Here is a 26606-nt window from a genome sequence, read left to right as displayed (position 1 = left end):
ATGTAGTGCGTCGTTTGGACACTTTGTGGGCTTCAAATACAAAGAAAATCATGTTCTATGGTACAAGATAAATACCAAACTTAAGCTTTTATTTTAATTAGATTTGTTTATAAAGCATAAGCAATCATTTATTACATCGCTTCTTGAATTAAATCTTTTGACAAGAGGTAAGACTTCTGTTACATTTAAACCCATGTTTAGCTGTGTTTTTTAGATTTAACTGAACCAATTTCTGTGTGTGATAATGTCCTTGAATTCTGACAACATCACACTAAATTACATGATATAAAACAGCTAATGTTTCTAGAGATAAAGTTTCTGAGATGCTTCTAATTACTTTTTATTACCAGGGACAGTTTAATTCACCTTGTACAGTACTGTTAGACCAAGATGCTTTTTTTAAAAGTTATTTAACATTTTATAGAACTTTGTCTACTATGGCAACATGATGAGCTTGGTGAAACTGGGAAAAATACTGCTTGGCCACTTATCTTAATATAAAGATAGGATAAAGGTTTATCTTTTGCACCTACCTGACCCCCAGGGAAGGCCAATGCTTTCTAAGTTGATGGTTCCCTACAGTAGACTGTACTTTAATTTCAAAGGTAATGTATATTGACCCAAATCAGTTTTGGAATCCAATCTACTGACGAGATGGAGCACATCCTTTTTTCAGGATTTTAGCATCATACGTTTGGTATATTTAGTCCCTAATGCTGAAAGAAATGATCATAGAACATTTGGACACTTTGTGGGCTTGAAATACAAAGCAAATCATGTTCTATGGTACAAGATAAATACAAAACTTAAGCTTTTATTTTAATTAGATTTGTTTATAAAGCATAAGCAATCATTTATTACATTAATATATGTGAAAATAACATTTTAGCATCATACGTTTAGTATATTTAGTCCCTAATGCTGAAAGAAATGATCATAGAACATGACATCTAACCTTACCTGCGGTGTTTTTAATCCCTATTGCTCAATGCATGGTGAAAGCATTGCATACATGTGTCTGACAATGAGGAATGGCCCCTGAGACAGTCATTTGCCTGTTTCACAAATGATCGTATTTTACTAGAGATTCTGTTTGGGATTCAGATGTGCATTCGGACAGCAATCCCTTTCAAGAAATGATACGCTCTGGATGAGGTCAAAGGTGCTGGAACACTGTATTTAGGATGTGTTTGCAGTGATTGTGTGTCTCCTGCTTCAACGCAGTGATATATAGATGTGCTCCTGTAATTTATTGGTACAAGCCCAGGGCAGTAAGCAGTCTGAGGATTTATTTCCAGACGGCATAGAGCAGTGAAGCAGTGAAGTAGTGCAACACACTGGATCATTATATTATTAGAATCTATTCTACTTAAATTATTACATTATACACAATTTGAGTTCATTTTAAAAAGTAAAATGTAATGAAAGGAATGCATTTTCATAAGAAAGATAATACCGATATGCATGTGATAATCTTCCTTATATCATGTAGTGCATCATTTGGACACTTTGTGGGCTTGAAATACAAAGAAAATCATGTTCTATGGTACAAGATAAATACAAAACTTAAGCTTTTATTTTAATTAGATTTGTTTATAAAACATAAGCAATCATTTATTACATTAATATATGTGAAAATAACATTTTAGCAACATATTATTACATACAGGTCTCTAGCTTCAACACAGTGATATATACATATATGCTCAGTGATTTATTGGTACGTGCCCAGGTCAATAATCAGAATGAGGATTTATTTCCAGATGGGCTACAGGTAGTGTTGTGAAATACTTCAACACACTGGATCGCAGATTTAGACCCCCTGCACTCTTACTCGTTAAAAACCAAAGAAATGAAGATATGTAGCAATCACATTGTAACAGGGGTGACAGTGACATAATGCTTATACTAGTGGACTTCTGGTACCTTTAGGGTAAGGTGTTTCCTGAAGGGCTCTCAAACTCCGCATTTCAGATGCATAGCTGTATCGCTGATGTGTTGCACCTCAGAATCACTTTTAAACCTTACTTCTGGTATCTTTAATCCCTATTGCTCAACGCATGGTGAAAGTATTGCATAAATGTGTCTGAAAATGAGCAATGGGCACCTGAGAGACTCATTTGCCTGTTTCACAAATGATCATATTTGACTAGAGATTCTGTTTGGGATTCAGTTGTGCATTCTGACAGCAATCCCTTTAAAAAAACGATACATTCTGGATGAGGTCAAAGGTGCAGGAACACTGTATTTAGGATGTGTTTGCACTTATTCTGTGTCTCTAGCTTCAACACAGTGATATATATATATATGCTCACTGATTTTTTGGTACATGCCCAGGGCAATAATCATTATGAGGATTTATTTCCAGATGTGCTAGGGGTAGTGTTGTGAAATACTTCAACACACTGGATCGCAGGTTTAAACCCCCTGCACTCTTACTCCTTAAAAACCAACAAATGCAGATATGTAGCAATCATATTGTCGCAGACACTCATTTGCCTGTTTCACAAATGATCATATTTTACTAGAGATTATGTTTGGGATACGGGTGTGCATTCTGACAGCAATCTCTTTCAAAAAATGATTTTACCTTATCGCGGCTTTGCCCTTCTTGCCTCTTTGGACAATATCTCCATCTTGTGGTCGTTGTTGGTAATGTCTAGACAATATCTCCATCTTGTGGTCGTTGTTGGTAATGTCTTCTTATGCCCTTTTTTTATTTCAATTCTCTATTAGTTGATTCTAGAATCTCTACAATGGAGTTGAAAACATCAGTTTTATAGCAGACAATATGACATTATTTATAGTCCAATTAGAAACTTATTACCCTGTTTTTAACATAATGACACATTAAAATTGATTAAAACTAAGTTTGGAACACCAGGGAACATAACAAATGATTTTTAGGAAAACCATGAGGTTCTCTGTGTCCGATGCCTGCAAGGGGAGAAAGCTAGAATCCTTTGATTTTTTCAAAATTTGAAAATAAACATCATTTAACAACAGCTTTCATTCCTAGGAGTGAAAAACAACCATTTTTGAAGACATATTAGTTTCTAAAACACTACAATAAAGTTAAAAACATCCGTTTTATATTACATTATTTTGTGTGAAATTTGTCATTTTTTGCACTATTTTAATAAAATCTCTAATTAAAAGTGATTAAAATTAAGTTTGGAACAACAAGGAACACAAAAAAAAAGATTTTAAGGAAAAAAATGATGTCTTCTGTGCCAGGTGCCTGCAAGGGGAGAAAGCTAGAATCCTACCCAGGCTCCTGGAGCTCTGTCCTGGCTAAAGGAGGGTGAATCCATCCCCTTCAAAGCTCCATGAAAAAATGATATTTTTAAATTTGAAAAAAAACATTATAGAACAACATCTCTTGGTCCACAGAGTGCAAAAATCCAACTTTGAAGAAAATCCATTGACTGATCCCCGAATTCTGAAGTTTCTTCGCATGATATAGGGCTTGCAACCACTTTCTGGAAAATGATAAAAAATGCCAAAAATGAAAAAAAAGTTATCAATTCTAGAGCCTAAGAGGAAAACAAGACAAATGTATATCTCCAAAAAATTTTATGTGCTTCAGAAGAGCCCAGGAAAGTTTTTTGCATACCTGAAACCACGCCCGTTTGCACGTAAGCAGACATGGTTGCACACACGACTGCAAGAAAGCACGCGTGCATGCGAAGTCATCCTGTTGAGCATTTGAGAAGCCGCACCACGCCGCACTTGAAATAGCTCTTACATTAGTGGTAGACGCAGGAATCACCTTTTTATTTACGCTCTTACCAACGCGATGGAAAGCGAAACAAAGCAAAGCAGAGCAAAACAAAACGAACAAACGAAAACCCTCACGTCCCGCACTTGCATATAACGCCGTTACGTGCACCCCCAACATTCTTCTTTGCGCATCTGTGAAAGGTAAACTCTTGAGCAAACTCTGAACCAGCTCTAAGGAAACTAATCCGATTAGACGTTACTTTGACTCATCTTTTTACGCTCAGTGCTGGATTACTCAAACTCCAGCTAGGGTTAGGGTTAGCATTCCCACGCTAGTTAGACACTTTGTTTACGCTCAGTGCTAGTCACATTCCAAGGCTCATCGAACCCGTGCTGTTTCCTCCAGCGGTATAGTATTGCAGTAAGACAGCACGATGCCTGCAAGACTATGTCACGCTAAACGCCACAGATTGTGTTTGTCCGTTCGTGTCAGTCCTGCAGCCACGGGAAGTGGGACACAAACATGCTGCAATGCTTTCAGGACGTTAGGATTTGTTTATGCAACATCCGAGAAGAGTACTTGTGGCTTGAATGTGAACTGTACGTGCCCGCCCCCTTTCCTCTGTAGTGCATGAGTTCCTCCCGGCATGCCCTTCGTCATTGTTCTGTCATCTTGTATTTAAAGGGTTGTATTTCTGCTGCTGAAAATAAGCAACGGTTTTCTCACAACGCCCTTTGTTCCTGACGGAGCCCTTGTCTGTCATGAAATTCTTCAAAACCTCAAGCTAGAAGAAGAAGACGACAAATATGAAGCGTTACGGCAACGACATCCCATGAGACGATCGATAACGATTTCCATAGGATCCCCGCGGTTCCCTGGCAACCGTGAGCTTTGCGCAGTGGCAGTATCGTAGCCTGTGAGGTTTAGCCGAGGCGCGATTTTTGCTAGTTGAAAACTTTTCCCAATACCCCGCTTCCGCCGGTTTGCAATACAATAGGCGAAATCAATTTTTGACAGTCTCGTCAGAGACTGAGCAAGGTGTTTAAAGACAGATTTTGTCATAGTGACATAATGGTAGAAAGAAACGAGCTTCCCAGTGGGCAAAAGCCGTATAATATACGTCTATTAAACGCATACCTTAGACATCTAAATATGGTCTGCATTTCATCTAGAATGAAATTCTAATATACGTCCAGATCTCCTGGCCCCCTGCCTTGCATATGCATTCTTCAAGTAACACGTTGCGTGCTCCTTTATTTCTTTTTCTGTTGATGTAGGGTGGGACTTCAGCACCGCAGCTAGGAGAAAATTATATAATATTACTTCCCAAATAAATGATGATTAATATCTTCTTTAGTATAATCTAAAAAATGAATGGTTTACTGAGCTCAAAGCTGAAATAAATGTATAAAATTTGGCTTGCATCATAGCAGTTGAGCAATAAAGTCTGTCCTAATTAAAGAGTACCCAAAGTTTGAAAGTACAACATAGAATAAGAAAAGAGAAACAGCAAAACAATTTTGTGTCATCTTCCCCATTCACACTATTTTTATGTGCCATTTTTTGCTTATTCACGTACTATTTTAATCAAAATAATATTAAGAAAGATCTGTATGTATTCAGATAGTATTATTATTGTTCATACTTGCTCGTCAAAAGAGGATTGCTGAGATATTTGCGGATATACTTCTATGTTTGAAAAACGTGTCCAAAATGGTGACCAACGAATACTAGCAATGCATTGTGGTATATAACCGGAAAATATGCTGGGTTCGATATTTTCTCAACGTATGCGTTTATTAATGTTGTCGATATTATGGTTGAAATTTAACATTGATAATACATCGCGGCTATGTGCCCCCTGCTATGAGCTGATGTGCAATTTTAACACATGCAGTTAGTAAGGATCGTTCACTGTTGTATGGTTTTATATACAGTATAATGACATTATGGAATAGGATGGGGACAGGCCTGGCATCACGGGGGGAGGGAGGAATGTCGCCCCTTCAGTTTTGGGCAAAAAGATTTACCTAACTTAATTTGCGCCCTAAAAAAATAGTTGTACTTTGTCAATGGTCAGACAACACTAAATGACACGAACAGTCACTCAGTCTGTTTGATGGGCAGGAGGGCTATCCGTCCAGGAACTGCACATATCAGTGTCGTTATTGAGTGTCAACATTACGATCCTGTTTGCTCAGGTGGACCGATTCCTTGCAGTGGTTTATCAATATACTTAAAATCATTATATAACTAGGACTAGTTATAGCAGTCTGTGCTTTCTGTTGGTTTTACAACAATTTTTTCTTAACGATTCAGAACGTCCATGTAGCTGCAAAAATGAACGCTTATGGTACTTTTCGCTCCAGGCAATACAAACCGTGAGAGTGACGAAAAATGTGAAACTGAACTTCATCGCAAATACCAGATTGCTAGTCGTTATCTTCTATCATGAAGCACTAATCAATGGCATAGCTGCGAGATTTCATCTGGGTAGCTGCACCATACAGCTCCGTTTCAACTGAAATATCACCCCCCCTCAGAATTTCAGAAGCCCCCCTACAGATTTTTCCCCGGGCACCGCGCACTGATGGGAGACGGGGTGTCCAGGAAATGGTATCAACTTTTCTCAAGAAAATAAAAATAGAAACTCTATAGGCACTCAAACATTTTACTGTTTTTTTCAGGCAGGTGGCAAGACCCCCTCAGCAAAACCCTTGTATGCCAAGCTGTGGGCATTGATTCGTCGAATATACGTATATTCACAGCGAAAATATGGCTATACGTACACACGATACATACAGTAAAAAGCCTCAGGCACTGTGTTAGATGTGTTTTCGACGTTATATATGCGTTAATTAATGTCGTTGATTTTACGGTTGCAATTCGACGTTGATTATACGTCGAGGCGACGTATATATACGTATAGCCGTATTTTCGATGTGAATATACTGTATTCGACGAATCAATGCCCACTGGGTAAACTCTTGAGCAAACTCTGAACCAGCTCTAAGGAAACTAACCCGATTAGACGTTACTTTGACTCATCTTTTTACGCTCAGTGCTGGATTGCTCAAACTCCAGCTAGGGTTAGGGTTAGCATTCCCACGCTACTTAGACACTTTGTTTACGCTCAGTGCTGAATTTTGGGAACTTCAGGACGAGTGGGAATTTTCTCCTATCTGTCAATTCTGTTTTGTTTTGGAGACTCTTGGCTGCCTATGTTGTTCAGTGCAGCGTGAAGGAAACATTTTCCAAAACTGTGTCAGCTCAAAAGTTGTAAGAAAACCTCTCCAGCTGCTTTAACTCTCTTCATTTTTGTCATTTAATGTGACACTCGATGTATAACTGGAGCCTCACATATGCAAATGCTGAGGCTCCAGTTCGACACCCAGTTCGACACCACTTTACAGTATATGACAAAAGCATGGCAGACTGTGCCGGCAGATAACTTCTGCTTATTTTTACCATATTAAACATTGGAAATCCAACCACTTGCATTTGTGACACTTGATTTTGGCTCCACCTAAGACACTCTTAAATCTTCAAACACTTTTCTCTTCTCCCGCAACACTCTTGTCTGTCGGCACTATGTGGCTGCGTTGCATGACAACCCATCTCACCACGGAAAGGAACCTAACAGCTTTGGTAAGAGAGGAGAAAAGGACCTGGCCTGTACGGGGCTCAAACCCGTGACCTTGGCGTTATTAGCACCATGCTCTAACCAGCTGAGCTAACCGGCCTCACGACATCAATCCTCTCTGTGCTGCAAAAAATCGATCTCAGGGAATTTCTTTTGCCCTCCTTTGAATAGAAAGCCGTGTAATTCAGTGTACGGGCTTTCTCGTGCAGTTTCATGGTTCTTGTAACCCAAATCCTACACTGGCCTGAAGTGCCCCCCCATTTCACAGCATTTTTCAGCTGATTTAAAATGTACCTAAAGGAGAAGCATTATTGAAGACCATCAATTACCAAGAGCTTTTGTCAAAGGTTTTGGTGGTCATTTTTAATGACCACAGAGCGCTGTGACCTCGGTTTTACATCTCATCCAAAAGACAGCGCCCTTTTACAACACAGCATCTCCGTCACTATACTGGGGCATTGGGACCCGCACAGACCTCAGGGTGAGTGCCCCCCCGCCGGCACCATTAACACCGCTTCCAGCTGGAAGCTTTGTTTTTCCCTGTAGCTCACCCTCATTCGGGTACTGACCTGGCTCGCACCTACTTAGCTTCAGTGGGTTTGCAGTTGCGAGTTGCAAGGGGATGCAATTGATGGAGCTGCTCGCTGCAAAAGCCACTACATGGGCCGAGAATCGAACCCGATCCTCCCACGTGGCAGGAAGAAGTCTACCACTGAACCACCAATGCTCAGTGCCTGGGCCTTCCAAAAAGACGGTTTTTTGGTGCTCTGTGCAAAACGCGTCGACATCTGCTTCCAGCTGCAAAATGTCATTCGCGGACGCTGAAGAACTTATTTCCAAGGCAGCGGGTACAAGCGATTGGGCGTTTTAAAACCACCAGGAACAGCAAGGAGGCGCGCTTCTTTGCTTGCGCCGGAACACACCGACTGGAGGCGGACAACGTAGTCGGCAGGATTCGAACCTGCGCGGGGAGACCCCAATGGATTTCTAGTCCATCACCTTAACCACTCGGCCACGACTACAGCAAGCCCCGCCCCCGCTGCGTTCTTGCTACAATCTTACCTGGATCGCGAGCCGCCGGCGGAAGCCTATTTCAAAGTCGTTCTCCGTTTCAAAAAAACATTTCCAAAATACAAGCCTTGCAGACAGACACACCTCAGAGGACTTAAGGGTGGCTTCATGTCGGAATGATAAAGTCTCCCCGTCCGGACATGAAAATGCCACTTTGTTACACACAAAAAAAAGAATCAACAACAGAGAAATGCCCACAAGCATTTGAAAAGCCGCACCACGTCGCACTTGAAATAGCTCTTACATTAGTGGTAGACACAGGAATCGCCTTTTTATTTACGCTCTTACCAACGCGATGGAAAGCAAAACAAAGCAAAGCAGAGCAAAACAAAACGAACAAACGAAAACCCTCACGTCACGCACTTGCATATAACGCCGTTACGTGCCCAAGCGGTATTGTACGTCATCCTAGCACTGCACCCCGAGGTGTACGGCATATGGGAACGAACACACGCCACGAATCGTCTCGAATCGCTCCCTACAGCTGTAAGGCGCCTTAAAGCATGCACCCCCAATATTCTTCTTTGCGCATCTGTGAAAGGTAAACTCTTGAGCAAACTCTGAACCAACTCTAAGGAAACTAATCCGATTAGACGTTACTTTGACTCATCCTTTAAGGGACCTTTCTTAATTGGAGAAATCAATGATTTCAAATGAATTCTGTATGCGTTAAAAGACAGCTATACACAGAAAACATGCAGGACACTGCTCATGATGTTTCCCGAGCCGAAACACAGTGCGTTTTTCCAAGCCATCTGACAAAGCCGGCCCACTGAAAACTGCAGCAGATAGTGTAAAGACGTTCAACTTTGTAACTACTGCACGCACAGGAAGCAGAATAAATTCCTCTTTTCAAACTGTCAAAGGTTTGCTTTGCGAACGCTGCAGGACATCGCACAATCTTTTTTGAACGGGGACAAACGATTTCTTATGAGGCGCACTAAGTACAGACGTTTAAAAAGCTCCACTCATGCCGACGATGCAGCATGAAGAAGCGCAACCTAACGTTTGCATTCCTAGCACTGTTGCAACCTAGCACTGTTACATTCCGCGCATCAGTAGCTAAGAGAATATCATTTAAGGCTCTTGTTAATGCTGTTTCAGAAACCAGACTGAAATTTCTCAAGTATATTATTTGAATCCAGATACGATTGACATTGGGCAACAACTCTTCTCTCAAGACTTTAAGATTGAAATGGGACCTTTGAGACAGGCCTGTAGTTTTTAAGAACTTGTGGATCCAAATTTGACTTCTTAAGGAGCGGTCTAACAACCGCTACCTTAAATTGATCAGGTACGACGCCTGACGCAAGCGATGTATTCATCATACTAATTATAGGTCCTGCCAGTCCTTCAGGGGAATCTTTGACTAGCTGAGTGGGTATGGGATCTAGCGAACAGGTGGTTGACTTTGTCTTACGTCTGTGTCCATGAGTCCACCATAAGAAGAAATCTGAACAGGAGTGGTGATCATGCGAGGTCACCACGGAGGAAACCACTGCTCTCCCCCCAAAAAAACCCACCACTGCCCCTCTCAAGTTTGCTAAAGACCACATGGATGTTCCACAGCAACTCCTGGAACAATGTTCTGTGGACAGACGTGACAAAAGTTGAACTTGTTGGTAAATGTGCACAGCATTATGTCTGGAGATAACAAAACTCTGCATACCAACTCCAAAACCTCATCCCACCTGGGAAGCATGGCGGATGCTGTACGGCTTGCAATCATCGAGGGACCGATGAATTCCAAGATGTATTTGGAAATTCTACAGCAGAATGTCAGGGTGTCTGCCTGTGATCTAAAACTCGAAAGACGCTGGGTCATGCAACATGACAAAAATAAAGGAGTACATCAACAACAGAGTGGCTGAAACAGAAGAAATTCCGTATTTTGGGATGGCCAAGTAAGAGTCCTGACCCCAATCCCATTGAAGTGCTGTGGCGTGATCTGAAGCAGGCCGTTCAGCGCAAGACATCCCAAAAATATACATGAACTGAAACAGTTTTGCATAGAGGAATTGGCCAAGTTACCTCCTAACCGCTGCTCAGGTCTGACCAGCCGCTACAGAAAGTGGGGGATGAGGTTTTTGTCAATAAAGGAGGTTCCACTAGCTCCTTAATATAAGGGTTCACGTACTTTTTCCATCAATGACCTTGATTGTTTAAACCATTTGGTCAATAAAGAAACAGCAATGTCAAATGTTGGGCATGTGTTGTTTGTGAAATCAGACTCTCTTTATTAATTATTATGACTTAGATAAAGATAAGATCACATGTTAGGAGCCATTCATGCAGAAATCCACATCATTCCGAAGGGCTGTTTACAAAAGTTTTTCTCCCAACTGTATGTGAGAGAAAAGCAGAGACGCTCACTGAGTAAGGTGGGGTTGTAGCTTCACAAATCACAAGGACATTTGTACACTCAAAAAGGGACAGGAGCACCCCAGATGGGACTCAAACCCACAATCCCTGGCTTAGGAGGCCAGTGCCTTATCCATTAGGCCACTGGGGCACACTGAGTGGGGTCGATCACGATGATGAAGAGCCAGTTTTTTTTTTTCCTTTGCTTTTTCAAAGGGATCCCCAAAATTAGGGAAGTTAGGCAGCAGAAGGTTTACTGTGACCTGAGAAGGACCGGCATCCAATCACGGTGGTACACACACACACGCTCTCACTCATCTGAGCTACTCGGCTACCAAGATGATCTCAGGTGCGCCGAGCTGGTACGGAACATATTGATCTGATCGACGGCGAATTGTCTCTCAGACAGGCTTTTCACCTCTGAGCTCCCTGACTAACAGTGATCAGCTAGGTAGTGAAACAGTCAGCTGCTTCTAAACCTTAAACAGCTGCATCTCGGCGCTTCCACGGAGAGATGATTTGAAAGCCGAACATCGCCCATTGGGAACACCTTACTATCACTAGTTTAAGAGACTCTTAAGGTCTTGCAGAGGTGCCTGTCTAATAGCATGCGCTTTGCAAGCTATAGGTGTTTAGGCTGAGGCAGAATGCCTGTTAACAAAATGTTTTTCTAAAGGGGCCTCGCACTCTTTTCCAAGCAATGGTCACCATCCCCACCGAGTGTCACAACGTAGTCATGTCCTAGGATGTCACCTGTTAGTCTCCATTTGTCTGCCACCAACACTTTAGATTACGGGGTCACAACCGCACCCCGGAGAGCAGAGGAGCCGTTGTCGTTCTGGCGGCGCAGATTGGGCTGAAGGTGGGGCGCTTGAATCTCGCTGTTGGAGGCCGTCTGAAACTGACCCAAGCCTTTCCCTTGAATTAAATGTAAATAAATAAATGAACCCCAGATGCACATGGGATCAATCACGTGTTTCCTTTGAGCCGTTTCAAAGACTGCTCCAGAGTTTACCTTGCACAGATGCGCAAAGATTAATGATGGGGGTGCACGCTTCCAGGCGCCTTACAACTGTAGGGACTGATTAGAGACAATTTGTAGTGTGTGTTCGTTTCCATATACGCCCCGTGTTGCAATGGTAGGATGAAGTCAAATACGGCTTGGACACGTAACGGCATTCTATCCAACTGCAGGACTTGAGGGTTTTTTGTGCTTTGTTCTGTTTTCGTTGACATCGCATTCGTAAGAGCGTCAAAAAAAGGCAATTCCAGCATCTAACACGAATAAAAGGGCTATTGAAACTGCAGGGCTGCGCAGCTTCTAAAATCCTTGCACACAATTCTCCGTTATTGTTACTTCCTTCTTTCTGTCTAACAAAGTTCCCTTTTCCTGACCGGACGGGGAGACTTTATCATTCCAACTTGAAGCCAGCCTTAAGTCCTCTGAGGCGCATTTGTCTGCTAGCATGCATTTTGTGAAAGTTTTTTTTGGTTGTTGTTAAACGGAAAACGACTTTGAAAAAGGTTTCCGCCGCTGCCCGGCACTCTATGTTAGACTGCATCAAGAAGGCAGTGGCGGCGCGCGCTGCAGCCGTGGCCGAGTGGTTAGGGCGATGGACTAGAAAGCCGTCGGGGTCTCCCCGCGAAGCTTCGAGTCCTGCCGCAACGGTGTCGTTGTGTGTCTGCGCAACAAAGGAAAAGCACCTGTTTCGCTTTTCCCGCAACTTTTAAAACGCGAATGATCTGGATTTCTACATGATTGGCTCTAAAAATGTGATCTGATCTTCATCTGACGCATAATAATAAATAAAGACAGTCTTGTTTAACAAACAACACACACAACATTTTACATTGTCAATTCAGTTCAAATCAATGTATTTCTATATAGCACCTTTCACAACAAGGTTGCCTCAAGGCACTTAACAATGCAAGTTGTTAAGAGCCTTGTGTCTAATATGCCACCTAGGTTACGTGCTGTCTCTTTGAGGCAAATGTTTAAATCCTCTGAGTTAAGTGCTGAAGTTATAGTAGTGCTATCAGTATTGTTGCCTCCGATCAACAGATCCTCAGTTTTCTCAGAGTTGAGTAACAAAAAGTTTTCACACATCCAAGTCTTTCCTTCATTAATGCATTTAACTAAAGTGATAATAGAAGAGTTGTCGTTTGGTGTGAACAAAATGTTTATTTGAGTGTCATCAGCATATGAATGAAAGTTCATATTATTTTTTCGTATTATCCTACCTAGCAGCAGCATGTAGAGAGAGAGAGCAATATTGGTCCCGGCACTGATCCGTCTGGTACCCCAAATTGAACTGGTGACGTTGATGAAGCAGTACAATTATTAGATATTTGAACATAATGAAAACGATGAGTAAAATGTGAAGTAAACCACTGAAGGACGGTTCCAGATAAGCCAACCTCAAACTCAAGCCTGTGTAACAAAACAGAGAGGTCAACCGTATCAAAGGCAGCTCTAAGATCTAGAAGCACAAGCACTGTTGCATTCCCCACATCAGTAGCTAAGAGAATATCATTTACGACTCTCGTTAATGCAGTTTCAGAAAGCAGACTGAAATTTCTCAAGTATATTATTTGAATCCAGATACGATTGACGTTGGGCAACAACTATTCTCCCAAGACTTTTAGATTGAAATGGGACCTTTGAGACAGGCCTGTAGTTGTTAAGAACTTGTGGATCCAAATTTGACTTCTTAAGGAGCGGACTAACAACCGCTACCTTAAATTGATCAGGTACAACGCCTGACGCAAGCGATGCATTCATCATACTAATTATAGGTCCTGCCAGTCCTTCGAGGGAATCTTTGACTAGCTGAGTGGGGATGGGATCTAGCGAACAGGTGGTTGACTTTGTCTTACGTCTGTGTCCATGAGTCCACCATAAGAAGAAATCTGAACAGGAGTGGTGATCATGCGAGGTCACCACGGAGGAAACCACTGCTCTCCCCCCAAAAAAACCCACCACTGCCCCTCTCAAGTTTGCTAAAGACCACATGGATGTTCCACAGCAACTCCTGGAACAATGTTCTGTGGACAGACGTGACAAAAGTTGAACTTGTTGGTAAATGTGCACAGCGTTATGTTTGGAGATAACAAAACACTGCATACCAACTCCAAAACCTCATCCCACCTGGGAAGCATGGCGGAGGCTGTACGGCTTGCAATTATCGAGGGACCGATGAATTCCAAGATGTATCAGGAAATTCTACAGCAGAATGTCAGGGTGTCTGCCTGTGATCTAAAACTCGAAAGACGCTGGGTCATGCAGCATGACAAAAACAAAGGAGTACATCAACAACAGAGTGGCTGAAACAGAAGAAATTCCGTATTTTGGGATGGCCAAGTAAGAGTCCTGACCCCAATCCCATTGAAGTGCTGTGGCGTGATCTGAAGCAGGCCGTTCAGCGCAAGACATCCCAAAAATATACATGAACTGAAACAGTTTTGCATAGAGGAATAGGCCAAAATACCTCCTAACCGCTGCTCAGGTCTGACCAGCCGCTACAGAAAGTGGGGATTGAGGTTTTTGTCATAAAGGAGGTTCCACTAGCTCCTTAATATAAGGGTTCACGTACTTTTTCCATCAATGACCTTGATTGTTTAAACCATTTGGTCAATAAAGAAACAGCAATGTCAAATGTTGGGCGTGTGTTGTTTGTTAAATCAGACTCTCTTTATTAATTATTATGACTTAGATAAAGATAAGATCACATGTTAGGAGCCATTCATGCAGAAATCCACATCATTCCGAAGGGCTGTTTACAAAAGTTTTTCTCCCAACTGTATGTGAGAGAAAAGAAGAGACGCTCACTGAGTAAGGTGGGGTTGTAGCTTTGCAAATCAAAAGGACATTTGTACGCTCAAAATGGGACAGGAGCACCCCAGAGGGGACTCAAACCCACAATCCCTGGCTTAGGAGGCCAGTGTCTTAGCCATTAGGCCACTGGGTGAGGTCGATCATGCTGATGAAGAGCCAGTTTTTTTTCCTTTGCTTTTTCAAAGGGATCCCCAAAATTAGGGAAGTTAGGCAGCAGAAGGTTTACTGTGACCTGAGAAGGACCGGCATCCAATCACGGTGGTACACACACACACGCTCTCACTCATCTGAGCTACACGGCTACCAAGATGATCTCAGTTGCGCCGAGCTGGTACGGAACATATTGAACTGATCGACGGCGAATTGTCTCTCAGACAGGCTTTTCACCTCTGAGCTCCCTGACTGACAGTAATCAGCTAGGTAGTGAAACAGTCAGCTGCTTCTAAGCCTTAAACAGCTGCATCTCGGCGCTTCCACAGAGAGATGATTTGAAAGCCAAACATCGCCCATTGGGAACACCTTACTATCACTAGTTTAAGAGACTCTTAAGGTCTTGCAGAGGTGCCTGTCTAATAGCATGCGCTTTGCAAGCTATAGGTGTTTAGGCTGAGGCAGAATGCCTGTTAACAAAATGTTTTTCTAAAGGGGCCTCGCACTCTTTTCCAAGCAATGGTCACCATCCCCACCGAGTGTCACAATGTAGTAATGTCCTAGGACATCACCTGTTAGTCTCCATTTGTCTGCCACCAACACTTTAGGTTACGGGGTCACAACTGCACCCCAAAGACCAGAGGAGCCGTTGGCGTTCTGGTGGCGCAGATTGGGCTGAAGGTGGGGCGCTTGAATCTCGCTGTTGGAGGCCGTCTGAAACTGACCCAAGCCTTTCCCTTGAATTAAATGTAAATAAGAAATGAACCCCAGATGCACATGGAATCAATCACGTGTTTCCTTTGAGCCGTTTCAGAGACTGCTCCAGAGTTTACCTTGCACAGATGCGCAAAGATTAATGATGGGGGTGCACGCTTCCAGGCGTCTTACAACTGTAGGGACTGATTAGAGACAATTCGTAGCTTGTGCTCATTTCCCTCTATTCCCCGTGTTGCAGTGGTAGAATGACGTAAATTCCTGCTTCGAAACGTAACGGCATTCCCAGTGGGCATTGATTCGTCGAATATACGTATATTTACGGCGAAATTACGTCTATACGTATATATACGTCGCCTAGACGTATAATCAACGTCGAATTGCAACCGTAAAATCGACGACATGAATAAACGCATATATAACGTCGAAAACACATCTAACACAGAGCCTGAGGCTTTTTACTGTAAATTACAAAGTAAATTATTTTGGCAGTAATTAATTTACACGTGTATAATACATATAGTAAATATAATAAATTAATTACTGCCAAAATAATTTACTTCGTGCACTGTGCAGAGTGCCGTATACTCCTAGTTGCGGCACACACGATACATACAGTAAAAAGCCTCAGGCACTGTGTTAGATGTGTTTTCGACGTTATATATGCGTTTATTCATGTCGTCGATTTTACGGTTGCAATTCGACGTTGATTATACGTCGAGGCGATGTATATATACGTATAGACGTAATTTCGCCGTAAATATACGTATATTCGACGAATCAATGCCCACAGCTTGGCATACAAGGGTTTTGCGGAGGGGGTCTTGCCACCTGCCTGAAAAAAAACAGTAAAATGTTTGAGTGCCTATAGAGTTTCTATTTTTATTTTCTTGACAAAAGTTGATACCATTTCCTGGACACCCCGTCCCCCATCAGTGCGCGGTGCCCGGGGAAAAATCTGTAGGGGGGCGTCTGAAATTCTGAGGGGGGAGTGATATTTCGGTTGAAACGGAGCTGTACGGTGCAGCTACCCAAATGAAATCTCGCAGCTATGCCATTGATTAGTGCTTCATGATAGAAGATAACGACTAGCAATCTGGTATTTGCGATGAAGTTCAGTTTCACATTTTTCGTCACTCTCACGGTTTGTATTGCCTGGAGCGAAAAGTACCATAAGCGTTCATTTTTGCAGCTACATGGACGTTCTGAATCGTTAAGAAAAAAATGTTGTAAAACCAACAGAAAGCACAGACTGCTATAACTAGTCCTAGTTATATAACGATTTTAAGTATAATGATAAACTACTGCAAGGAATCGGTCCACCTGAGCAAACAGGATCGTAATGTTGACACTCAATAACGACACTGATATGTGCAGTTCCTGGACGGATAGCCCTCCTGCCCATCAAACAGACTGAGTGACTGTTCGTGTCATTTAGTGTTGTCTGACCATTGACAAAGTACAACTATTTTTTTAGGGCGCAAATTAAGTTAGGTAAATCTTTTTGCCCAAAACTGAAGGGGCGACATTCCCCCCTCCCCCCGTGATGCCAGGCCTGTCCCCATCCTATTCCATAATGTCATTATATATAATACCATACAACAGTGACCGATCCTTACTAACTGCATGCGTTAAAATTGCACATCAGCTCATAGCAGGGGGCACATAGCCGCGATGTATTATCAATGTTAAATTTCAACCATAATATCGACAACATTAATAAACGCATACGTTGAGAAAATATCGAACCCAGCATATTTTCCGGTTATATACCACAATGCATTGCTAGTATTCGTTGGTCACCATTTTGGACACGTTTTTCAAACGTAGAAGTATATCTGCAAATATCTCAGCAATCCTCTTTTGACGAGTAAGTATGAACAATAATAATACTATCTGAATACATACAGATCTTTCTTAATATTATTTTGATTAAAATAGTACGTGAATAAGCAAAAAAATGGCACATAAAATAGTGTGAATGGGGAAGATGACACAAAATCGTTTTGCCGTTTCTCTTATTCTTATTCTATGTTGTACTTTCAAACTTTGGGTAATTAGGACAGACTTTATTGCTCAACTGCTATGATGCAAGCCAAATTTTATACATTTATTTCAGCTTTGAGCTTAGTAAACCGTTCATTTTTTAGATTATACTAAAGAAGATATTAATCATCATTTATTTGGGAAGTAATATTATATAATTTTCTCCTAGCTGCGGTGCTGAAGTCCCACCCTACATCAACAGAAAAAGAAATAAAGGAGCACGCAATGTGTTACTTGAAGAATGCATATGCAAGGCAGGGGGCCAGGAGTGTTAATGTAATTAGTTTTGTGTTTGTCATTACTATACTGTATATTGCCATGTTACCAGAATTTGTAGCTGAAGTTTAAGACTAGTTGTGTTTTTTATGATTATTGCCCATATGTTGATTGTTGATTGATTGTATACAATGTATAATTTGAAATACGTATGTTTCAGGTGTGAATGTGTATTTTCAGAATAAATTTCTAAACCTAATCATTGGCTTGGTTTACTTGTTTCTACACCTATAAAGTCTATCTTTGATGTATAATAGACCTCTAATGTTATCCGTATAATAGACCTCTAACCATATACGTATAATAGACATCTAAAGTTATCCGTATAATAGACCTCTAACCATATACGTATAATAGACGTCTAAAGTTATACGTATAATAGACCTCTAACCATATACGTATAATAGACGTCTAAAGTTATACGTATAATAGACCTCTAACCATATACGTATAATAGTCCTCTAAAGTTATCCGTATAATAGACCTCTAAAGTTATCCGGAACTCCAACCATATATGTATAATAGTCCTTTAAATTTATCCGTATAATAGAACTCCAACCATTTATGTATAATGAACGTCTAAACATAGACGTATAATTGACGTATAACTTTAGACGTATATTAGAATTTCATTCTAGACGAATTGTAGACCACATTTAGACGTCTAAGGTATACGTTTAATAGACGTATATTATACGTCTTTTGCCCACTGGGTTATAATCAAGTGCAGGAGCTGAGGGCTTTAGTTTTGTTTCGTTTTCCATGGCGTTCGTAAGCGCGCAAATCAAAGGCAATTCCTGCGTCTTACACGAATGTAAATGCTTTTGAAAGTGCAGTGTGGTGCAGCTTGTAAAATCCTTGTCCACATTTTTGGTTTGTTGATGTTTTTTCTGTCTGCCAAAGTTGCATTTTGACATCCGGACTGGGGGACTTTATCATTTGAACGTGAAGCCAGCCTTAAACCCTCTGAGGCGTGTCTGTTTGCCGGCACGAATCTTGTGAAAGGTATTTTTTTTAACGGAGAGCAACTTTAAAAAGGTTTCCGCAGCCAAATCGCAGTCCGTGTTTGATTATAGGAGGAATGCGGCGGCGATGGGCTCGCTTTTGTCGTGCTCGAGTGGTTAAGGCGATGGGCTCGAAATGCGTTGGGGCTTCCCCGCGCAGGTTCGAAACCTGCCGACTCCGGCGTCTGCCGCACGTCGCCTTGTGCCTGCGCAGCAGAGGCGAAGTGCCGCTTTTCCTTTCCTGGTACTATAACAACGCGAAATCGCTTGGACCCGCTGCCATGGAAATCAATTCTTCAGATAACTACACATTTTGCGTTCGCACCTCTGGTGCTCTACTTATGCCTTTGAAAACCTAATGAATAAAGCTGGAAGAACCGACACGATATGTAGGTGCTGGTAAAGCACGCAGTAAAGAACTGTTAACAGCAAGGGTTTCAGTGGGTTAACTGAGGAGAAGGCGTGATCGCTAATTGTTGACTTTTTATTTGGTGTTAGAAACACTCTTACTGTGCATGACGTGCAACAAATGTAGCCACAGAAATTGCATCACGCTTTCATGTATGCTATTGCAGACAGCAACGTTGCCTAGATAGAAAACCGAAATAGCCGTGGGTTTGCTTGCTGGTCTGAAGGATCTCTCTTCGAATCTCTATCATTTGTCAATGGAAGTAAAAGGCGCTGCAATCTCATACGTTCAGAATCAAACCCGCAGCTGTTGTTCGACTTTATTTCTTGACTAATTACAACTGAGTGTCGCATGAGCAGTTACATAAACTTGTCTGGTATATTTGAACACAAATGCCGTTCTTCAATTAAAACTAACAGTACATTGTCAGGGACATTCAGTTCTATACAAACAAGAGACAGACAAGAGAATATTTCTACCGTTCATGTGGACTACGTGTTGACTTACTGATCGGAATAATTGAAAGGTTCGGGCTCATAGCCGATGCAGTGCGTGCTAATTAGAACAGCAACGCTGAGCTCTCAGCACCGTACTGAGCCCAGGTGTTTTTCTAAAGCTGTCAGGTGCAGTTCATTTACATGAAGGAAATCTCTTACTGGGTACGATTACAATGCAGTAAGTAGCACAGACTACTTAGGGAGTAGCCCGATGCGTTTAAAAACGACCCAAGCCAGGCAGGAGTCGAACCTGCAATCTCCTGATCCGTAATCAGACGCGTTATCCATTGTGCCACTGGCCCTGGTGTGACACTGCAGGACTGTAACCCAGTGAGATCAGCACTGCACCTAGTAAAATATTACCCCCGGTCCATTCTTTTCCAAAAGTGAGAAACACCTGTTTTCTACATTTTGTCTGTTTTAAAACCATATCTCTTTAAACCAAACCAAGAGTTTGTCTTTTGCACTGATATTCTGATTCATTTTGATTTCAAAGAAAAAAAAAACATTATCTTCCAAAGCATCATAAAATTGTCCATTCTTCCAGACTCTACTTCTCTCTTGTAGTAGTACAGCAGACCTTTCCAGGTGAGCAGATCACAGAGTCCGAAATATGCTTCCTCCATCAAGCAAAGTACCTGAACATGACTCTGTCTTCATAAAAGCGCCCCTGTAATAAAGAAATTAAATCCGAAATCAAGAGGGCAGTTGCCTACTGAAGTTCAAGAAGTCATCAATTTTAACCTAGCAACACATTAAAGGCTGCATCTATACAAGTACGAATCTAGAAATGCTCACCAGATTACGTTTTAAGAAGGAACTGCGCCTCAGGTTCCGCCGAGATCTTAACTTGGATGGCAGGATTCAGAGTCCGGAGTGCGGACTGATGGCGCACGGAGGGTCCACATACTGTGGATCCCTCAGTTTTCTTCCGCGTGTTTAAACCGCCAGCGTGTGACTCCCCTGTCCCCGTGACCTCATTGCTCTGCTCTCGCCTCTGTGCAGCTGAGCCCGACTCATGGTAAAGTGGAAAAAAATATGCCCTCAACGTGGGATTTACTCTGGATCGAGGATAGATGTCACCTTTTTATCGTTGAACAGGATGTATGTGATGTGGCGACTAGGTTCAATTTTGTATCCTTTTAAAAGATTAAGGACTGGGGTGAGTGTGATTTACCACCCTTTCAGCTAAGAACCCGACATGAGCACCGTTTAAGCTGCATAGACTCGGTCGTTTAACTCTTCTCCATTAGCAGGGTTAAGGTTAAAGAAAAAAAACATTGCTGACTTCTTTTTTTTTGCCAGCCGCTAGCGCTGATTAGCAATGTTTGTATTTCATGTTTTGCAAGTTCCATCCATTTTAAGAAAAACAAGTCGCGTTAAAGACAGGAAATGAATACTTGCATTTAATTAAGTCTATTCGTAGGCGGTTGTCTGTAAGGACCAGTTCTGTTCGAGAAGACAGAACAAAGAAGGCACCACTGGGATTCGGACTCAGGATCTCCTGCTTAAGAGACAAGCGCTTTAACCAACTAAGCATCGGCGCCCCGGTAGTGTTGTCCTTTTGCAGCCACTTGGACACACCACTCAGACACATCTGCATTCGGTGTGTGCTCCGCCTGCTCGCTGAGCAAGTTGCCACCTTTACATACAATAGCAACATCGACACCAAGAGAAAGGATGACAAATGGCTTTTATCTGGAACTTTTCATGTCCAAGGAGCTCAATGTGCTTTCTGTGTACAACAGGGCCAGTGAACTCCACAATGGCCACTGAACCACAGCAAGGAAAATGTTGAAATCGCATGTGGAACAGGAAAAGGACCCTCGAGTACGAGGGAAAAAAAAGAAAAAGATCATCTGGAGCGCGCCAACCCATGTCTGGACAGCCCAGTTTCATTGACGAGGTGGCCGAGTGGTTAAGGCGATGGACTGCTAATCCATTGTGCTCTGCACGCATGGGTTCGAATCCCTTCCTTGTCGCTCTCTACGTTTGATGTTGGCTCTCCTTCTGTTTGCTCCAGTACTAGAGCCTTACATTTTCTAGCGGTGGCTGAACATGGTATAGTAGGCTAACGTTGGTATCGAGCAGTGGTAGTAACAGTATTTACGTGCCGCTGCTGCCACGTGGCTCTGGGTTGAGACCGCGTTTTCACTTACTTGCAGCACAAACGGAGAAAGCGATTTTTGACAGTCTCTCGAGAGACTGCGCTAGGTGTTTAGGGATAGACTTTGTCAATTCCCCCTGGGATGATGGCCTCTCAAATAGTTTGTAATTCCTCTAGACGTTTATACAGTAGAAGCCTGCTTCATGGCTTAAATCCAAGCTAAGGAAACGAGTTAGAGATCTGATGCAGAACTGCGAATTCAATGAAGGGGAACACTACAGTACATTGCACTGTATGTGTGAGGAAAGCTGCCCCCTTCTGTTCCTTGTCGACCGAACAGAGGACTGTAAAGGATACCGCCAAGAAACTTTAGGATGCTGGTTGGAATCCAGCTCCAAAGAAGCCCCTTTGGGTGTTATGTAATCAAAAAGTAAGAACAGAGAATCTCCCTTTGATCAAAAGCGCAACAGAACTGTTTTCCGTGGAGCAGGTTTCAGACCCGTAGACCTGTTTTATTTGTAGGGCAGGGCGCATTCCCAAACGCGAATCTCCTGTTTTAGAAATGCTTTGGGCGGCGTGAAGTGAAAATAAGAAGTGGGCTCCAGATGCACATGGAAGCAATCAAGTGTTTCATCCGAGCTGTTTCAAAGACTGCTCAACAGCTTTCCTTTTACAGAGGCCCAACGATTAATGATGGGGGTGCACCCTTCAATGTGCCTTACGACTCTAGGGAGTGATTGAGACGATTCGTAGCGTGTGTTCATTTCCCTCTATTTCCCATGTTGCAGTGGTAAGATGACGTAAATTCCTGCTTCGACACGTAAGGGCATTATAATCAAGTGCAGGAGCTGAGGGCTTTTGTTTTGTTTCGTTTTCTATGGCGTTCGTAAGCGCGCAAAACAAAGACAATTCCTGCGTCTAACACGAATGTAAATGCTTTTGAAAGTGCAGTGTGGTGCAGCTTGTAAAATCCTTGTCCACATTTGTGGTTTGTTGATGTTTTTTCTGTCTGCCAAAGTTGCATTTTGACATCCGGACGGGGAGACTTTATCATTTGAACGTGAAGCCAGCCTTAAACCCTCTGAGGCGTGTCTGTCTGCCGGCATGTATCTTGTGAAAGGTATTTTTTTTTTAACGGAGAGCGACTTTAAAAAAGTTTCCGCAGCCACCTCGCACTCCGTGTTAGATTATAGGAGGAATGCGGCGGAGGGGAGCTCGCTGTAGTCGTGGCCGAGTAGTTAAGGCGATGGACTTGAAATCCACTGGGGACTCCCCGCTCAGGTTCGAATCCTGCCGACTACGGCGTCTGCCGCACGTCACCTTGTGCCTGTGCGGCAAAGTGAAGTGCCGCTTCTCCTTTCCTGGTACTATAAAAATGCTACATCGCTTGGTCCTGCTTCCATGGAAAGCAGTTCTTCAGGTAATTCTACTCTCTTACCAAAGCTGTTAGGTTCCTTTCCGTGGTGAGATGGGTTGTCATGCAACGCTGCCACATAGTGCCGACAGACAAGTGTGTTGCGGGAGAAGAGAAAAGTGTTTGAAGATTTAAGAGTGTCTTAGGTGGAGCCAAAATCAAGTGTCACAAATGCAAGTGGTTGGATTTCCAATGTTTAATATGGTCAAAATAAGCGGAAGTTACCAGCTGGTCCGGCACAGTCTGCCATGCTTTTGTCATATACTGTAAAGTGGTGTCGAACTGGATGTCGAACTGGAGCCTCACCATTTGCATATGTGAGGCTCCAGTTATACATCGAGTGTCACATTAAATGACAAAAATGAAGAGAGTTAAAGCAGCTGGAGAGGTTTTCTTACAACTTTTGAGCTGACACAGTTTTGGAAAATGTTTCCTTCACTCTGCACTGTACCACATAGGCAGCCAAGAGTCTCCAAAACAAAACAGAATGGACAGATAGGAGAAAATTCCCACTCGTCCTGAAGTTCCCAAAATCCAGCACTGAGCGTAAACAAAGTGTCTAAGTAGCGTGGGAATGCTAACCCTAACCCTAGCTGGAGTTTGAGCAATCCAGCACTGAGCGTAAAAAGATGAGTCAAAGTAACGTCTAATCGGATTAGTTTCCTTAGAGCTGGTTCAGAGTTTGCTCAAGAGTTTACCTTTCACAGATGCGCAAAGAAGAATGTTGGGGGTGCACGCTTCAAGGCGCCTTACAGCTGTAGGGAGTGATTCGAGACGATTCGTGGCGTGTGCTCGTTCCCGTATACCGTACGACCCGGGGTGCAGTGCTAGGATGACGTACAATACCGCTTGGGCACGTAACGGCGTTATATGCAAGTGCAGGACGTGAGGGTTTTCGTTTGTTTGTTTTGTTTTGCTCTGCTTTGCTTTGTTTTGCTTTCCATCGCGTTGGTAAGAGCGTAAATAAAAAGGCGATTCCTGCGTCTACCACTAATGTAAGAGCTATTTCAAGTGCGACGTGGTGCGGCTTTTCAAATGCTTGTGGGCATTTCTCTGTTGTTGATTCTTTTTTTGTGTGTAACAAAGTGGCATTTTCATGTCTGGACGGGGAGACTTTATCATTCCGACATGAAGCCACCCTTAAGTCCTCTGAGGCGTGTCTGTCTGCAAGGCTTGTATTTTGGAAATGTTTTTTTGAAACGGAGAACGACTTTGAAATAGGCTTCCGCCGGCGCCTCGCGATCCAGGTAAGATTGTAGCAAGAACGCAGCGGCAATGGGGCTTGCTGTAGTCGTGGCCGAGTGGTTAAGGCGATGGACTAGAAATCCATTGGGGTTTCCCTGCGCAGGTTCCAATCCTGCCGACTACGTTGTCCGCCTCCAGTCGGTGTGTTTCGGCACAAGCAAAGAAGCGCGCCTCTTTGCTGTTCCTGGTGGTTTTAAAACGCCCAATCGCTTGTACCCGGAAATAAGTTCTTCAGCGTCCGCGAATGGCATTTTGCAGCTGGAAGCAGATGTCGACGCGTTTTGCACAGAGCACCAAAAAAGCGTCTTTTTTGAAGGCCCAGGCACTGAGCATTGGTGGTTCAGTGGTAGAATTCTCGCCTGCCACGCGGGCGGCTCGGGTTCGATTCTCGGCTAATGCAGTGGCTTTTGCAGCGAGTGGCTCCATCACTTGCATCCCCTTGCAACTCGCAACTGAAAACCCACTGAAGCTAAGCAGGTGTGAGCCAGGTCAGTACCCGGATGAGGGTGAGCTACAGGGAAAAACAAAGCTTCCAGCTGGAAGCGGTGTTAATGGTGCCGGCGGGGGGGCGCTCACCCTGAGGTCTGTGCGGGTCCCAATGCCCCAGTATAGTGACGGAGATGCTGTGTTGTAAAAGGGCGCTGTCTTTTGGATGAGATGTAAAAACGAGGTCACAGCGCTCTGTGGTCATTCAAAATGACCACCAAAACCTTTGACAAAAGCTCTTGGTAATTGATGGTCTTCAATAATGCTTCTCCTTTAGGTACATTTTAAATCAGCTGAAAAATGCTGTTTTGCATTCATGTGTTTAAGTAGCCTGTGCTACAACTGCATTGTAAGAGCGATTGTGAGCGGTTTTGTTTCCTCTCTTTGACCAGCCCAGCTGCGCCCCACCCGAAGGCAGGGAAGCACAAAAATTGTATGGAACTCATTCATGCTCCTATCCATGGAAATCTTTAGTAAAAGGCAAAAGATTTGTACGAGATGAAGAGAAACCAGAGTGCGTGGCTGGACAGCTGCAGGAGCCCAGGCCGCCTTCAAGTCCTCTGCCCTGCCGGTCGTGGTTGGCAATGCACCTGGCCTTACAAACGAGCCAGTGGGGCCCGTTCAGCTCCGGGCTCATCGCCTGCGGCTCTCGGCTTACCTGGCAGGGGAGATACCTTGATCAGCCTGTAGTTGGAATAGTTGGATTGTTTTCTTGTTTTGTGGAAGCAGTGTTTGTTTTGCAGTTTGAGATGGCAACCTTTGGATCCCGCAAGAATGCTGTACGTTTTGAGCTTTTGGATGAGCTCTTCATGGATCGTATGCAGTTCAGCAGAAAAGTGTTACAGAAGGAACTTGGCTTTGAACCTCGGCACTTGTATTTCATCTTCGCTCTCCCAGGTCAGAAAGCATTTGAGGTTGTTTTTGCTACCTATTCTCTGTTTGAACAATGTGTGGATGTGTTTGAGGCAAAAAGAGGGAAAGTTCCTGCCCTTGAGAAGATCAACTTGCAGCCTCTGACACAGAGAGAGAGGAAAACGGTGCATGTTGTTATGTTCTCGGAAATGGCAAAGACGGAGGACATTCACACCTGGCTTAAGCAGTACTGCACCGTCCACCATGGAACTGAGGTTAGAGATGTTGACGGTATAAAAACAGGAGCAAGGAAATTCGAGGTTCGCTTGCTAACGGACAATGTAAATGGAGGCTTAAGGCACCTGCCCTCTACAATCCGGCTGGGCGCCTGCAATGGCTATGTTTTTTATGTGGGACAACCAAAGGTGTGTCGGCGCTGTGGTGCTGTGGGACACCTGGCATCGTCCTGCACTGTGAAATGCTGCAAGACCTGTGGCAAACAGGGACATTAAGCCTCTGACTGTTCAATGCTGCCAAAGTGCAATTTATGTGGCTCGGAAGGACACGTTTTTAAGAACTGCCCTCACGCCTACGCCTATAAACTCAAAATGAGAAAGGATGAGGCAGTGCTTGTTTCAGCCAAACCGGCCTGAAAAAGCCAAAGCAAACAACAAGTCAAACAAAGAACCCTTGTTGGACAAAGAGTCTCAGCCTCCAGCCAGGATCAGTCCTGCTGTGGCTCCGGGGCCGGTGGAAGAGAAATCCACTACAC

The 26606-nt window shown here is 43.1% G+C and overlaps 8 non-coding genes across 8 annotated transcripts; 4 read left to right on the top strand and 4 right to left on the bottom strand.

Moving 5' to 3' along the window:
* Positions 1-4611: 4611 nt before the first annotated feature.
* On the top strand, positions 4612-4753 carry LOC148642589 (U4 spliceosomal RNA). Its single transcript, XR_015929477.1, has one exon. It is a non-coding gene; the product is annotated as a U4 spliceosomal RNA (small nuclear RNA).
* A 2640-nt stretch (positions 4754-7393) lies between these two features.
* trnai-aau (transfer RNA isoleucine (anticodon AAU)) lies at positions 7394-7467 on the bottom strand. The gene has a single exon. It is a non-coding gene; the product is annotated as a tRNA-Ile (tRNA).
* Positions 7468-8307: 840 nt separating this feature from the next.
* On the bottom strand, positions 8308-8389 carry trnas-aga (transfer RNA serine (anticodon AGA)). Its single transcript has one exon. It is a non-coding gene; the product is annotated as a tRNA-Ser (tRNA).
* Positions 8390-10877: 2488 nt separating this feature from the next.
* On the bottom strand, positions 10878-10950 carry trnar-ccu (transfer RNA arginine (anticodon CCU)). The gene has a single exon. It is a non-coding gene; the product is annotated as a tRNA-Arg (tRNA).
* Positions 10951-21630: 10680 nt separating this feature from the next.
* On the top strand, positions 21631-21712 carry trnas-gcu (transfer RNA serine (anticodon GCU)). Its single transcript has one exon. It is a non-coding gene; the product is annotated as a tRNA-Ser (tRNA).
* A 1345-nt stretch (positions 21713-23057) lies between these two features.
* trnas-uga (transfer RNA serine (anticodon UGA)) lies at positions 23058-23139 on the top strand. The gene has a single exon. It is a non-coding gene; the product is annotated as a tRNA-Ser (tRNA).
* Positions 23140-24538: 1399 nt separating this feature from the next.
* Positions 24539-24620, top strand: trnas-aga (transfer RNA serine (anticodon AGA)). The gene has a single exon. It is a non-coding gene; the product is annotated as a tRNA-Ser (tRNA).
* A 763-nt stretch (positions 24621-25383) lies between these two features.
* On the bottom strand, positions 25384-25500 carry LOC148642582 (U5 spliceosomal RNA). The gene has a single exon (XR_015929313.1). It is a non-coding gene; the product is annotated as a U5 spliceosomal RNA (small nuclear RNA).
* Positions 25501-26606: the final 1106 nt, after the last annotated feature.

This window comes from Lepisosteus platostomus, chromosome 22 (genome assembly GCF_059453375.1).
Source record: "Lepisosteus platostomus isolate fLepPlt1 chromosome 22, fLepPlt1.hap1, whole genome shotgun sequence".
Taxonomy (NCBI): Eukaryota; Metazoa; Chordata; class Actinopteri; order Semionotiformes; family Lepisosteidae; genus Lepisosteus; species Lepisosteus platostomus.
Note: the sequence above shows the minus strand (reverse complement) of the source record. Positions and strands in the feature narration are given on the sequence as shown.